This window comes from Pteropus vampyrus, unplaced genomic scaffold (assembly GCF_000151845.1).
Source record: "Pteropus vampyrus isolate Shadow unplaced genomic scaffold, Pvam_2.0 Scaffold170, whole genome shotgun sequence".
In the NCBI taxonomy this organism is placed as follows: Eukaryota; Metazoa; Chordata; class Mammalia; order Chiroptera; family Pteropodidae; genus Pteropus; species Pteropus vampyrus.
In genome coordinates, this window is record NW_011888951.1 from 2,924,995 (window position 1) to 2,938,625 (window position 13,631).

Sequence of the window (13,631 nt, forward strand, 5' to 3'; positions counted from 1 at the left end):
CAGAAGTGATGACGTGTGCTGAGAAGGGCCCAGGCTGAGAGTTAGGAATCTTGTCCTGTAAAACGAGGGATTTTGCAACAAAGTCACAGGGCTGTGGTGAGGATTGCACAGGTTGCTGCCCAAGAGGCATTTCTGGGTGTGGCTAAAACGGGTAGTGTGCTGGAGAGCCCAGCACAGCGCCTGGCATACAGTAGGTGCTTAGCACGTTAGTTCCCTCCTCCCACCCCATCCCTTACCCTGACTTCTCTCCCTCCTTAATCTGCAATTTCGGTGTGAAGGAGAGTTTGCGCCCTGAGTCCAGCAGCTTGTGGAACGTCAGACCCAGACAAGAGCTGAGACACCATCTGGCTCAATCTTTTTATAAATTTGGAAACTGAGGCCCAGAAAGGAGGAGTTTTCATCCAGGTTCCCATGTGATTTCTGGGGCTTGGAAAGAAATTTACAGTCAAGTTCTCCACATAGTAGATGTTCAGTAATTAACTGTTGTTGGTGCAGCTGTTTATTATTAATTCCATCTCCACAGACCCTGTTTTTATGACTGTGGGCCCAGAGATAGAGCAAGAGTACAATTTTGCATTAATTGACAACAAAAGGACTATTACGGCCAAGAATGCAGCAGGGGAAATGATTAAACTACCCTAACGCAGCTACTTTAAAGTGTGGGAAAGAAATGGCATTTGTTAGGAATGTGCCTGCCCTCTTGTCTGCGGTTTCTCAGTGAATCTTTTGGTATTGGCATTACTCTCCCATTTGATGGGTGAGGAGACTGAGGCTCAGAGAAGTTAAGTGCTGGGATTCCAAAACCCGGCCTCCCGCTGCTTCAGGATACCTTCTGTGTCAAGGTTAGCTTCTGTAATCATGCATGTGCTAATTGCTCCCTGTTTTCACTGAGCTCATCCCAGAGGACCCCTGACAAGGGACCTTAAAAGTAATCACATGTAATCTGAGCTTTTCAAGAGCCAATCCTTCCACTACTTGCACCAGGTGGGGGTGGCTGTATCAAGACTCTGCATTATGAGCCCCAGGTGTCCTCGTCCGTGTGTCCCACTTCCCTGGCTTCTCTGCATGCAGAGAGATAGGCAACCTCACAGGTTAGGGGATGCAAAGGAAGGGAGGGTTTGGGGGGCAGCTGCCTGGAGCTCCAGCCCTGAGAAAGGGTGAGGGATTCAGGTCATGATGGAGGGGCTCTGTGGCTGATGACCATATACGCTGGCAGAAGAGAGAATGTGGGGAGGTCTCACAGCCAGGAAGAGGTGGGTCAGGACTTGAATCCAAGTCAGCCTGCAAGTGGAACTGCTCCTTGGGAAGACAAGGCCCCTGCTCTCTGGGCTCCTGGATCCAAGCCTGTGTCTAAGGCTTGGACTGATTCTTTATTCACCAGGACCTTGGCTGGGCAAGCTGTTTCTTTGTTCTGGTCTCAATTTCCTTATCTGTTCTGTGGGGATGATAATCCTGCCTCATCTACCTGCAGCTGTTCACTGCTTTCACTTCATATCATTCTCACGTCAACCTCATATCTTTGGAACCATTGCCCCATCTTCCCAGTGAGGACACTGGGACCTGAAGAGACAGGGTGGCCAGTAGAAGGTCACACAGAGGGTCAGCAGTGATGCCCTAGTTATATAGGGACAGCAGTGATGCCTGAGTCACTCAGGGTCAGCAGTGATGCACAGGGTCAGCAGTGTACCCCAGGGCAGGCCATTCCCCTGCCACACCTCTCTTTTCAGTTCTGTTGCCTTTTATCCTCTGATGGGATGTTTCTTGGGCCAGCTCTGTCCTTGCTCTGCCCCTACAGTGAGCCCAGCTCAAGGTTGGGGAAGACGAGGTGTGGTCCTCGGGCTTGAGGAACAGAGGGTCTGCCGCCGGCAGTCAACACCTCTGTCAGGAAGTTCTTGGCTCCTGCCTTCAAAGCGCCAGCTCTTTAATTGTCTCCACATTGTGAACCCAGGAAAGTTTGTCTTGACAACTGGTTGGCAAAATCAGTCAGGGTTTCTCCTCCCACAGCTGGGTGGTGGTTTCAGCCTTTCAAAAGCTGTCTGAGGTGGTTACTGCAGGGTATACATTATTTTTTTATTATTATTTATGCCTACAGCACCTGGGCTTCCTAGGTGGTCTCCCATCCAAGTACTAACCAGGCCTAACCCTGCTTAGCTTCTGAGATCAGACATCGGGCTTGTTCAGGGTGGCATGGCCATAGACCATGGACCATGGCTCCACTGGGGTACGAACCCAGGACCTTCTGCATGTAAAGCAGACGTGCTAACTGCTACATTATGGAACCACATTCTGCAGTGTATAAATTAGATTTGCCCGGCAAGGTCTCACTTCTCCCTGGAATGTTCGTGGAAACGCTCACTTTGGATCCTGTCAGAGAGGGAAGTGTGGACTAGGCCGGGGCCCCCAGGAAGTGGGCAGGTGGGAAGTAGGCGCCTCCCGTGCTCACAGGTGACATGGGCGAAGTGAGTAGGGCCTTGTCGTGACATTCACGATCCTGACACTTTTGGCTTTGGCCCCTTCCTCTATAAAAAAATGGTAAAAATTACGTTTCATGACAGCATTGATGTAAAGACAGCATATTAATATTATGTGTTAAAACATTTTCTTTGACTTAAAAGTTCTTTTTTCCTTTGAATTTTAAATTAAAACATTTTAACAGGTCAGTTGACCTTGAACAACATGGGTTTGAATTGCATGGGTCCACTCATACGTGGAATTTTTAATTGACCCACACAGTTAAAACCTGCATAGTTTAAGGATCAACCATGTGGTAGACTCTAGGTATTGTGCCTGCTGTGCCTAAGTGGATAAGTCGGCCCAGAAGCAGAGGCTGGGAGCACTTGAGGTATAGTCCATGCCTTGCCCCACCCCTCCCCTTCTTTGGGCTTCAGTCTTATCCTATGTAGAGGGATAGGTAGAAAAAAACTAAAATTCTGCATTGATGTTCTAGTCTGTTCCCTCCTGTTCTAGTCCATTTTATTTTTTATCTATTAAGAATTCATGGGTATTTACAATAAAAGATCTGTATAGAGTTAAACTGTCATAGATTAGAGAAAAGGACATAAATACATGAACAACCTAAGCTCATTTACTTACTGTGATTGAACCCTATATTTTCCTGGAGCTTCCTAGAAGCCAAGGCAAAGAGAGCAACTTGTTGAACTGCAGAATTCTTACTGTCTGGAAGAAAGCAAGCCAGCCAGCTTGTGCATTGGGGTCAGTTTTGTCTGGATATCAAATCCTTATGAGAGTATCCTGAAATAGTGGGAGGCCGGAGTTTGAAATCCCAGCATTTAATTTCTCTGAGCTTTAGTCTCCTCATCTATAAAATGAATGGTAATGTCAACATCAAAAGATTCACTGAGAAAACACAGACAAAGGGCTGAATCTGGTATCTGGAGGAGAGAACATTCCTAACAAGTATAGCAAGGGCAGTGTGGTTGATGATTTTGGTTGTCCTTTCCCAGTAGACCCACTGGATCGCGTAGTAGGGGTGGTTCAGGTTGTTTACTTTCTTCTTGGACTCTCATCCATTTCCTACTGACTATGCTTGCCCATGTCTCCAAAAAGAGAGAGCAGGCTGGCGGGCTGTGCCCTGATGAGGTCCTTTTGTGTAGCAGCTGCTACACCATCCCCAGTGCCCTGAGCTGGTGCAAGGGCCAGCTCAGAGCAGCTTCTGTGCATGTACAACTGTGCTTGTGTGTGTTCATTTATTCACAGCCACGTGCCTACTCAGCGCCTGCCTTTTGCTGAGTGTTGGCCTCACAGCAAGGAGTCCTGCCCTGGAGATGCTCAGAGTCTAGAGCAGAGACAGACTCAGAATCTGAGTTACAAAACCCTGTGATGAATCCCTTGGAGGAAAATAAATGGGGATCCAGAGGAGAGGATTTAATCCAGGGTGGGGAGGCTTCCAGAGGGAAGCTAGGTAAGGGTTATCCAGGTGCAAAAGGATGGGAAGGGTGTCTCAAAGAAAGGGAATAGCATAAGAAAAGGCCTGGAGGTGAGAGCTGTGAGTGAGTGGCTCAGACATCGAGTGATGGAGAGAGTGATAGAGAGGTGAGCAGGGCTGGTAATGGAGGACCTTATGTGTCAGATGGAGAAGCTCAGGCTTTGACCACAGGGCTGCAGAGACTCAAGGATAGGCTGAAGCAGGAGGGGCGTGAGTGTGTGTAAACATAGATGTGTGTGTGTTTCCTGTGCCTCATGAGGGCCACCATGCACGCAGTCATGCCAGGGGGTTAACTAAAATCTCTGTTGCCCTCTTGTTAATTAACAGGTAATGATTTGATCCTAGAGGCTTTTCCAAGTACATAGTTAGTGTCTTTGGTTGCAGTTTCCCAGGATTTAATGACCCCTTTTCTCCAGATTTGCATAGGATACTGGAGAGCACTGCACTTGCAAGCAGTTTTCCAACTTGGCCCAAAAGTCCTCTGTGTTGGGCCAGGGTGTCCAGTGAAGGCCCCTGGATAAGATGTCAGGTCCAGACTGGGCCGCCCACTCTGCCCCTGGAGTGATTGCACCATTTGTGGAGAGGGTAGGGGGCCCGAGCTTTGGGCAGGGTGGGCATCTCCCTTTCAGCAGGCCTGTGGTCAAGCCCTGGCAGAACTCAGTCTCCTCCTCTTAAGTATATTCACATCTAGACTCCACGGCTAGACAAGGATCACAGTGCCCCTTGTTAATGCTACAGCTGGAACTCTGAATGTGGCGTAGACATGAGGGTAAAGTGGGGCTGCTTCTTTTACCCATATTAGGGACCAGCAGACATCAGGACCTCACTAGTGTCTCCAGATGAGGGATTGGGGAGCTGCCTCCCGAAAATTAACCCCTAAGGGCAGGCTGTGCTTTGCGATATTAGGAAAGTTTACCTTTCTGAAACTTCCGTTTCCTTACATATAAAATGGTGTATAGGTAGGTGGATATCCCAGAAGCAGACCCTGAGAAGAGGGTTTGTGTATAAGTGGTCTCCCAGGGGAGACCAGGAGGGAGGGTCTACCACAAGTGCCTTCCAGAGTAGGGAGGGGGTTCATTCATTCATTCATTCATTCATTCATTCAACAGTTCTTCATTGAGTCCTTGCGATATGCCCAGCAAAGTGTGAAGTGCTAGGCACAGAGGCAAATGGGACCTGGAAGAAAGGCAAGATGGGTAGGGAAGTTGCAGCAGAAGCTGACCAAAGGTTCAGTAACATCTGGGGAAACTGAGGCTCAACCAGAGCCTCAAGGAGAGTGACCTCGAGGGAACTCAGAGCCAGGACCACAGAAGTGGAGGTCAGAAGTGCAGATGGTCTGGGGTGGGTGAGGCCTCTCCCAGATCAGAGCGTCCTGCTGTCTGGAGTGCCTGGAGCAGGCCAAGGGGTGGTGTAGGGAGTAAGTATCGAGTTCTATGTTTGCACAAACTAACTGGCCTGTGACAATTGCTGCTCTAATTGTCATTGTCTTGCAATTTGTGCGATAATTTTATGGCATGGAATGGAGCAGAGATTACGCCTTGAATGTCTGTTTATGCCATTTCTAAAAAAGCCCCTCAGATGTCAGCCTTGCTCAGCGACCAAGGGGAGACCTGTGGTCTCTGGCATTATCCCCAGCTGCCCTCAAGGGACATATTCAGGGTAAATCAAGTCCATTTCTAGGAAAGCATGAGCCTCCCTCCCCTAAAGTACTCTGATGCTGGTTCCCTGGCTTGTGGAATTCCCAAGTACCTCTGAGGGCCTGTGTTTGTATGTATTTGCCTCTCTGGGTACTTTTCACCATGTTTCTAACTATACATGCTTGTACTGTGTGGGTGTATACATGCAAACGTGTACGCATGCATATGTCTGCTTCTTAGTATCTGTGGGCACTTTCGTGTGATTTAATGTTTCTCCAGGGGCCAAGGTGTCTTGTGTGTTCATGTGAATGTGTTAGTTTGTGATCGTGTGACTGTGTCTGCACGTCTCTGTGTGTGTCCATACAACATGTGTCTGTGAATGTGGGTTCTACAAGCCCGAGGAAGGCATCACTCCTCCTGGCTAGGATGGCCACTGAGTAGGGCAGGCTGGATTCAGACCCTAGAGAGTGGGTACACATGGGGGTGGGAGAGCTTCTCCTCCCCACCATCCTTGCCCTGTTCTCAAAACTCAGAGGGAGTAAGCTGTTAGGAAGCAGGTTCAGCTCAGTACCAGAAAGGACTTCATAACAGGGAGACCTTTCCCAGCGCTGAGAAGGGGTGAGGTCCTCATCTCAAAGTGTAGGAGCAGAGGCTGGCCTGCCACTTGGCAATTTATTTGACAAACATTCCCTGAAGCTTTTTATTTCGTACCAGGCTTTGCTCTGGGTCCTGGTACAAAGACATAATTCAGGTTGAATTCAAGGACCCATGGACTCATGATGATAACCCTTGAAACTGGGTTTCCAAAGGAATAGTAATAGCTAAAAGTGATGGAGCTGATGCTGTGATAGGCATTGGTCTACGCACATTAATGCATTTGATCCAGATGCTATTTTATAAATGAGAGGCTGAAGTGGCTTGCCTGGGGTCTCTGCAGTAAGCAGAGGCAAGGCTAGAAGAGGAAACCCAACCCTGAGTCAGAAGGACTTAGCTGTCCGCCCCCTCCCTTGCCCCAGCTCCAGGTGATGGTACCAGTCTGGGCCTGGAGGAGGCTCATTTCTGTTCCCAGAGCTCATGTGCATCTAAGAGGTGCCCATGCCAGCCCACTTGTTAACCTGCAAGCCATCTTCTGGGAGCTCTTAGCACTAGACCAGGTTATTAATCACCAAGGCCTAGAGGCTGCCACAGTGCAGGCTGAGGATTTTAATCCACCAGGAATGTAAATGTTTCCTGACTGCATGGGGGCTGTTGGCCAAGGTGCTGCCTGATGCAGTAGCTCCTCTGACAAGGCTGGAAAGAGTCACCCTGCTTCATCCCATAGGGGCCTGGAGTACCAGGCACAAAGAGCATCATAGAAGGAGCAGTAGATTGGGAGGTGGGGTGGCCTGGGTCCCTGCCCTGCCACTATCTTTATCATTATTAATAATAATAACAATAGCAAACACTTACTTAGTGCTTAATACATGCCAGACACTGTGCTGTTAGGATTGGCTCCCAATACCCCAGGAGAGAAGTGCCACTCCCCACTTTATAGACAAAGAAATGAAAGCTTAAGAAGGAAGAGACTTGCCAAGGTCACACGTTAGGAAGTAGAGACACCAGGATTTGAACTAGCACTGTTTAGCCCCACAGTCCTTACTCATGTTTACATTTTTAAAAATTATATCATATTTGGTACATTCAAAGAATACATGCAAATATGTAGGAGTAATAAAGCGTAGCAAAATGAACATCCATGAATTTCTGGAACCACTGCTCATTTTCTGTTTAGCATTCTCTGCTTTTCTTAACATGGTTTCATCACACATATATATTCATAAACAATGTACTGTTTTGGTTTTGCTTAGTTTAAAATTTCGCAAAAATGGTATCATACTGTATGTGGTCTTTGTAAATTTTTTACTTAATATTACATTTTTAAGATTTTATCTGTATTATTGTGTGTAGCTATTGATTCATTTTCATTCCTGTATAATATTACATTATGTGAAAAATCTAAATTTTAATAATCCTTTTGTTGGGCATTTGGGTTGTTTTAGTTTTCTGCTAGTTCACAATGCTATGAACATTCTTCGAGTATCTTTTTGGACCAGTGGAAGATTTTTCACTAGAATGTGTGCCTAGAAATGGAATTGCTGGCTCAGGAAATATAAGATAGTGCCAGATTGTTTTCAAAAGTAGTTATACCAATTTACGGTTCCGCCTACAGTATATAGAAGTTGTTCCACATACTCAAAAACGTGCATAACTTTGTTAGTCTGGTGGGTGTGAAATGGTATCTGGTGGTGGTCTCCATTTTCATTTAGCTGATTACTAATGAGATTGAGCACCTTTTCATACTTTGTAGGCCATTCATGTCTCCTCTTCTATGAAATGCCTTTAATGTCCTTTGCCCATTTTTCTGTTTGTTGTTTGTCTTTTTCTTATTGATTTATAGTAATTTTTGATATTTTTTGCCAGTTTGTGATATATTTTTTCTTTCTTGATGGTGCTTTTCTGGAATCGAAGGTCTTACTTTTAATGAGTTGAATTTATCAGTCTTTAATTGTTCATACCTTTTGTGTCTGTTATAAGAAATCCTCCTCTATAGCAATATAACAAATAAGTCCTCTTATATCATAATGAGAGGATTTATTTTAAGGTTTTTAAAGTTTTACTTTTATTTAAAGCTTTAATCCATTGGAATTAGTTGGAATGTAGTATTGCGTGAGATAGGGACCCAATTTAATTTTTTTCCAACTGGATAACTATTCATTGAATTGCCCATCCTTTCTCCAGTGATCTGCAGTACTACCCTGTCATATATCAGTTTTTATGTATTTGAGTCTGTTTCTATGTGCTTCTGTTCCATTAGTCAACTTTCCTATCCTTGTGCCAGTATCATACTATTTTGATTACAATAGTTTTGTAAGTCTTCGCTAATATCTAATAGGAAAGACTATTGCCCTACTCCTACCCCAGTCTTTTTTAGGTGTTCCTTGGCTACTCTTGGGACTTTGCTCTTCCATATATATCTTAGATTCAACTTTATATTGTTAATGAAAAACTGTTGAGATTTTGATTGGAATTCCATTTACTCTATAGATCGACTAGGGGAAATAGACCTCTTCATGATATTAATTCTTCCTGTCTATAAACATGGTCTTTGTTAGTGATTTTCTGTGAGATATCATATGTTGCTCCATACATGTATTGCATAATTTCTTTTAAATATTTATTCATCGATTTCTTTTGGTTTTTGTTGCTAACATAAAGTATATCTCTTTTTAAATTACATTTTTTTGTTTATTAGTGGTCAATAGAAATACAATTGATTTTTGTATGTTTATCTTATAGTTAGTCATCCCGACAAATTCTTATTATTTCTGTTATTTTTTATGTAGAGTCTTGAGATTTCTTTATAGACTCATATATGTAAATAATGATTGTTTTATTTCTTTACAGTCTTTATACTTTTTCTTTTATTTCTTTTAAAGAGACAATGATAGTGGACATCCTTGCCTTGCTGCTGATTTTAAATGCTTCTAACATCTTACCATTAAGTATAATGCTTTCTGTAGGATTTCTGTAGCTACCTTCTATCAATTGAAAGGCATTCCTTTTTTTAAAAAAAAATAGGTTTTATTTTTTAGAGCAGTTTTAGGCTCTAAGACATTTACACTGGGTTCACAAAAAAACATACAGAGTTCTCATAGATCCTCTGCTCCCAAATACACAGCCTCCTCTACTATCGACATCCTGGGCAAGAGTGGTGCATTTGTGACAACCAGAGAACTTGTATTGACACATCATTATTACTCAAAGCACATAGTTTATACTAGAGTTTACTCTTGGTGTTGTTCATCTATGAGGTTGAGAAATGTATGATGACATGTATCTGCTGTGAGAGTATCATGCAGAATATTTTCACTGCCCTAAAAATTCTCCGTTCTCTGCCTATTCATCCCCTCTCCCCCCAGTCCCAGGCAAACAGTGATCTCCATAGTTTTTCCTTTTCCAGAATGTCTTACAGTTGGAACCATACAATAAGTAAGTAGCCTTTTAATATTGGCTTCTTTTAGTAATATGCATTTAAAGTTTCTCCATGTCTTTTCATGGCTTGATAGCTCATTTCTTTTGAGAATTGAATAATATTTCATTGTCTTCAAGTACCAGGGTAAATTTTATTTGCCCCTTGTCTGTTGAAGGACATCTTGGTTGCTTCCAAGTTTTGGCAATTATGAGTAAATTTTCCACAGACATCCATGTACAGGTTTTTGTGTGGACATAAGTTTCCAGCTCACTTGGGTAAGTTCCAAGGAGCACAAGTTCTGGACTGAATGGTAAGAGGATGTTTAGTTTTGTAAGAAACTAACAAACTGTCTTCCAAAGTGACCGCATGTACCATTTTGCATTCCCATCAGCAATAAATGAAATTTCCTGTTGCTTCACATCCTCACCAGCGTTTGGTGTTGTCAGTGTTCAGGATTTTAGCCATTCTAATAGATATGTAGTGGTATCTCATTGTTTTAACTTGCAATTTCCTAATGACATATAATGTGGAGCATCTTTACATATGCTTATTTGCCATCTGTATATCTTCTTTGGTGAGGTGTCTGTTCAGATCTTTTGCCCATTTTTTAAATCAAGTTGTTTGTTTTCTTATTGTTGAGTTTTCAGAGTTCTTTGTATATTTTGGATACTATTTCTTTATCAAATATTTTGCAAATATTTTGGCAAATATTTTCTCCCAGTCTGTGGCTTGTTTTCTCATTCTTTTGACTGTCTTTTGCAGAGCAGAAATTTTTAATTTTAATGAAGTCCAATTTATCAATTATTTTTTTCATAAATCATGGTTTTGGTGTTGTATCTAAAAAATCATTACCAAACTCAAAGTAACCAAAATTTTATCCTGTCATATTCTAGGAATCCTATAGTTGTATTTTATATTTAGGTGTATGATCCATTTAGAGTTAATTTTTGTGAAGGATGTAAGTTCTGTGTCTAGATGATGATGATGATGATGATGATGATGATGATGATGATGATGATTTTGCACGTGGATGTCCGGTTGTTCTAGCACCATTTTTTGAAAAGATTATCTTTTTGCCATCACGTTACCTTTTTTTCCTTTATCAAAAATCAGTTGGTTATATTTTGGGTGATCTATTTCTGGGCTCTCTATTTTGTTCCATTGATCTATTTGTCTATTGTTTGCCAGTACCACACTGTTCATTACCGTACCTTTTTAGTAAGTCTTGAAGTCAGGTATTGTCAGTCTTCTAACTTTGTTCTTCTTCAATATTGTGTTGGCTATTCTGAGTATTTTGCCTCTTCATATAAACTTTCAAATAAGTTTATCAATATCCACAAAATAACTTGCTGGGATTTGGATTGGGGTTGTGTTGAATGTATTGATTAAGTTGGAAAGAACTGGCTTCTTGGCAATATTGAGTCTTCCTATCCATAAACATGGAATATCTCCATTTATTTAGTTCTCCTTTGATTTTTTTCATCATAACTTTGTAGCTTTCCTCATGTACATCTTGTACATATTTTGTTATACCTATTTCATTTTGGGGGAGTGTTAATGTAAACAGTATTGCGTTTTTAATTTAAATTCCATTTTTTCATTGCTGGCATATAGGAAAGAAATTGACTTGTATATTAACCCTGTATCCAGCAACCTGGCTATAATTGCTTAGTAGTCCTAGTAATTTTTTTGTTTATTCTTTTGGATTTTCTACATAGACAATCATGTCACCTGTGAAAAAAGGCAGTTTTATTTCTTTCTTTTAAATCTGTATTCCTTTTATTTCCTTTTCTTGTCTTACTGCATTAGCTAGGACTTTCTAGTTCGATGTTGAAAAGGAGTGGTGAATGGGGACATTCTCGTCTTGTTCACGACATTCCTTTATATTTCTAATTTGCTAAGAATTTTAGAGTATACGAGCATCAAATTTTATCAAATGGTCTTTCTGAATCTATTGAGATTATCATATATAGTTTAGCTACTTCTATTTGTAAATATGGTAAGTTAAATTTATAGATATTTATGATGTTAAATCCTTCTTACATTCTTAGGTTCTACCCAACTTGATTATAGTGTGTTATCTTTTCTTTACATCACTAAATTCAGTGTTTTTATACCTATATTCATGAGTGATATTTGTCTATAGTTCTCCTTTCACATACTTTGCTCATTTGATTCTGGATGTCATTGAATGGAGGCATATTTCTCTTTTTCTATTCCTTGAAGAGTTTGTATAAGATTAGAATGTCATGTTTCTTTAAATATTTGGTAAAACTTGCCTATAAAGCATTCTGGGTCTACTGTTATCTTTGTGGAAAGATTTTAAGCTACTGCTCCAATTACGTTATAGAACTATTAAGGCTTTCTACATCTTTCGAAGTCAGTTTCCCCTCCCCTAGGAATTTGTCCATTTTATGTATGTTTTCAAATTTAATGGCATGAAATGGTCATAGTGTTCTCTTTTATTTTTAAAATTTTTGCTAGATCTGTAGTTATGTCTGCCTTTTTAGTCCCAATATTACTCTTTTTTTTGTGCCTTCTCTCTTTTTTTCTTAATTTAATTCACTGGAAGTTTTTTCTGTCTTTTATTAGTCTTTTCAAGAACTAATTCCTGGCTTTGTTGGTTCTCTCTATTGTATCTTTGTTTTCTACTTCATTAATTTCTCCTTTTATATTTAGTATCCTCTCCCTTTTGTATTTTTAGTTTATTTTTCTGTCTCTTTTCTAATTTCTAAAATGGGTCAATTAGCACGTTAATTTTTAGACTTTTTCTTTTTCTGGTATAATCATTTGCAAAATAAATTTCTCTTTTAATGCTACTTTTACTGAATCTCAGAATTTTTTATATGTAGTGTTAGCATATTGTTCAATTCTAAGTAAGTATTTTAAATATCCATTATGATGCTTTGATTGACCCAATGATTCTTTAATTTTCCAAACATAGGGAAATATTTTCCCTTTTTGTTATTGACTTATAATTTAATTTTACTGTAATTGAAGAACATTTATTTATATATCAGCCATTATAACTGTATAAAGCAGTTTTTTTGTAAATGTTCCATATGTGCTTGAGAAGAATGTGTACACTCTTTTTGCTCAATAGATCAAAAGACTTGTATTATTCAAAATTTTTGTAGCTTTAATGATTTTTTTCTTTGTTGAATCTACTAATAATTGAGACAAGGGTGTCGAAATCTCCCACCAACATGGTAGGCTTTGCATTTCTATCAATATTTGCAACATCGTTCGGTTCCAAGAAGTTTAAAACTTTTATCATTTGGTAACTTTATTCCTAATTATTTTTTTGGTTTAAATTCTACTTTACCTAGTATTAATATGGCTGTGCCACCTTTGTTTGAGATAGCATTTGCATGGTATACCTCATTCTGGTCTTTAACTTTCAATTTTTTCATGTCCTTATGCTTTAGGTGTGTTTATTGTAATTAGCAATTAGTGGGAGGTGTTATTTGTTTTGTTTCTTTAGTTCATTATGATGAGCTCTCTTTTAATTAGAGTTTAGTCCATTTTTAATTATTCTGATTATACTGTATTTAGACATGTTTCCAATAGCTTACATTTCGCTTTCTACTTTTGCTTTTCCTGTACTTTTGTTTGTTTGTTTACTTTGGTTTAGTTTTTTTGTTGTTATTTGTTGTGTTTTATTTTGCTTTTTTGATTAAAAGAAGGTTTTGTTTTTGTTTTCCTTATTACTTTCCCCTCCTCTGCTGGTTTGGAAGTCATACACTCTAATATTTTTTCTTTTAGTTATTATCTTTTAATTTTTATCATGCATTCTTAACCTAAAGAAGCCTAAAGTTAATAACTGAACCTCTTTCTCAGCAATTCAAGACCCTTAGAACACTGTCTCTAATTATTCCATCCAAACTTATATCCTACTGTTGTGCAGTATTTTAGTTCTGTCCTTATTTCAACTCCATAAATTAGAGAGCATTATTATTTTATAAGACTATTTGTTTAGCTCTACCTACATATTTATATATTTATAAATTTATTTGCCCTTCATTAATTTTTGCCC

At 40.4% G+C, this 13,631-nt stretch overlaps 1 protein-coding gene and 1 pseudogene across 1 annotated transcript in view; one reads left to right on the plus strand and one right to left on the minus strand.

Moving 5' to 3' along the window:
- Positions 1-13,631, plus strand: part of GLIS1 (GLIS family zinc finger 1) — a 221,096-nt gene that overhangs the window by 152,346 nt on the left and 55,119 nt on the right. The gene's annotated exons all lie outside the window — the stretch shown is intronic.
- Positions 2,084-2,199, minus strand: LOC111745954 (annotated as a pseudogene).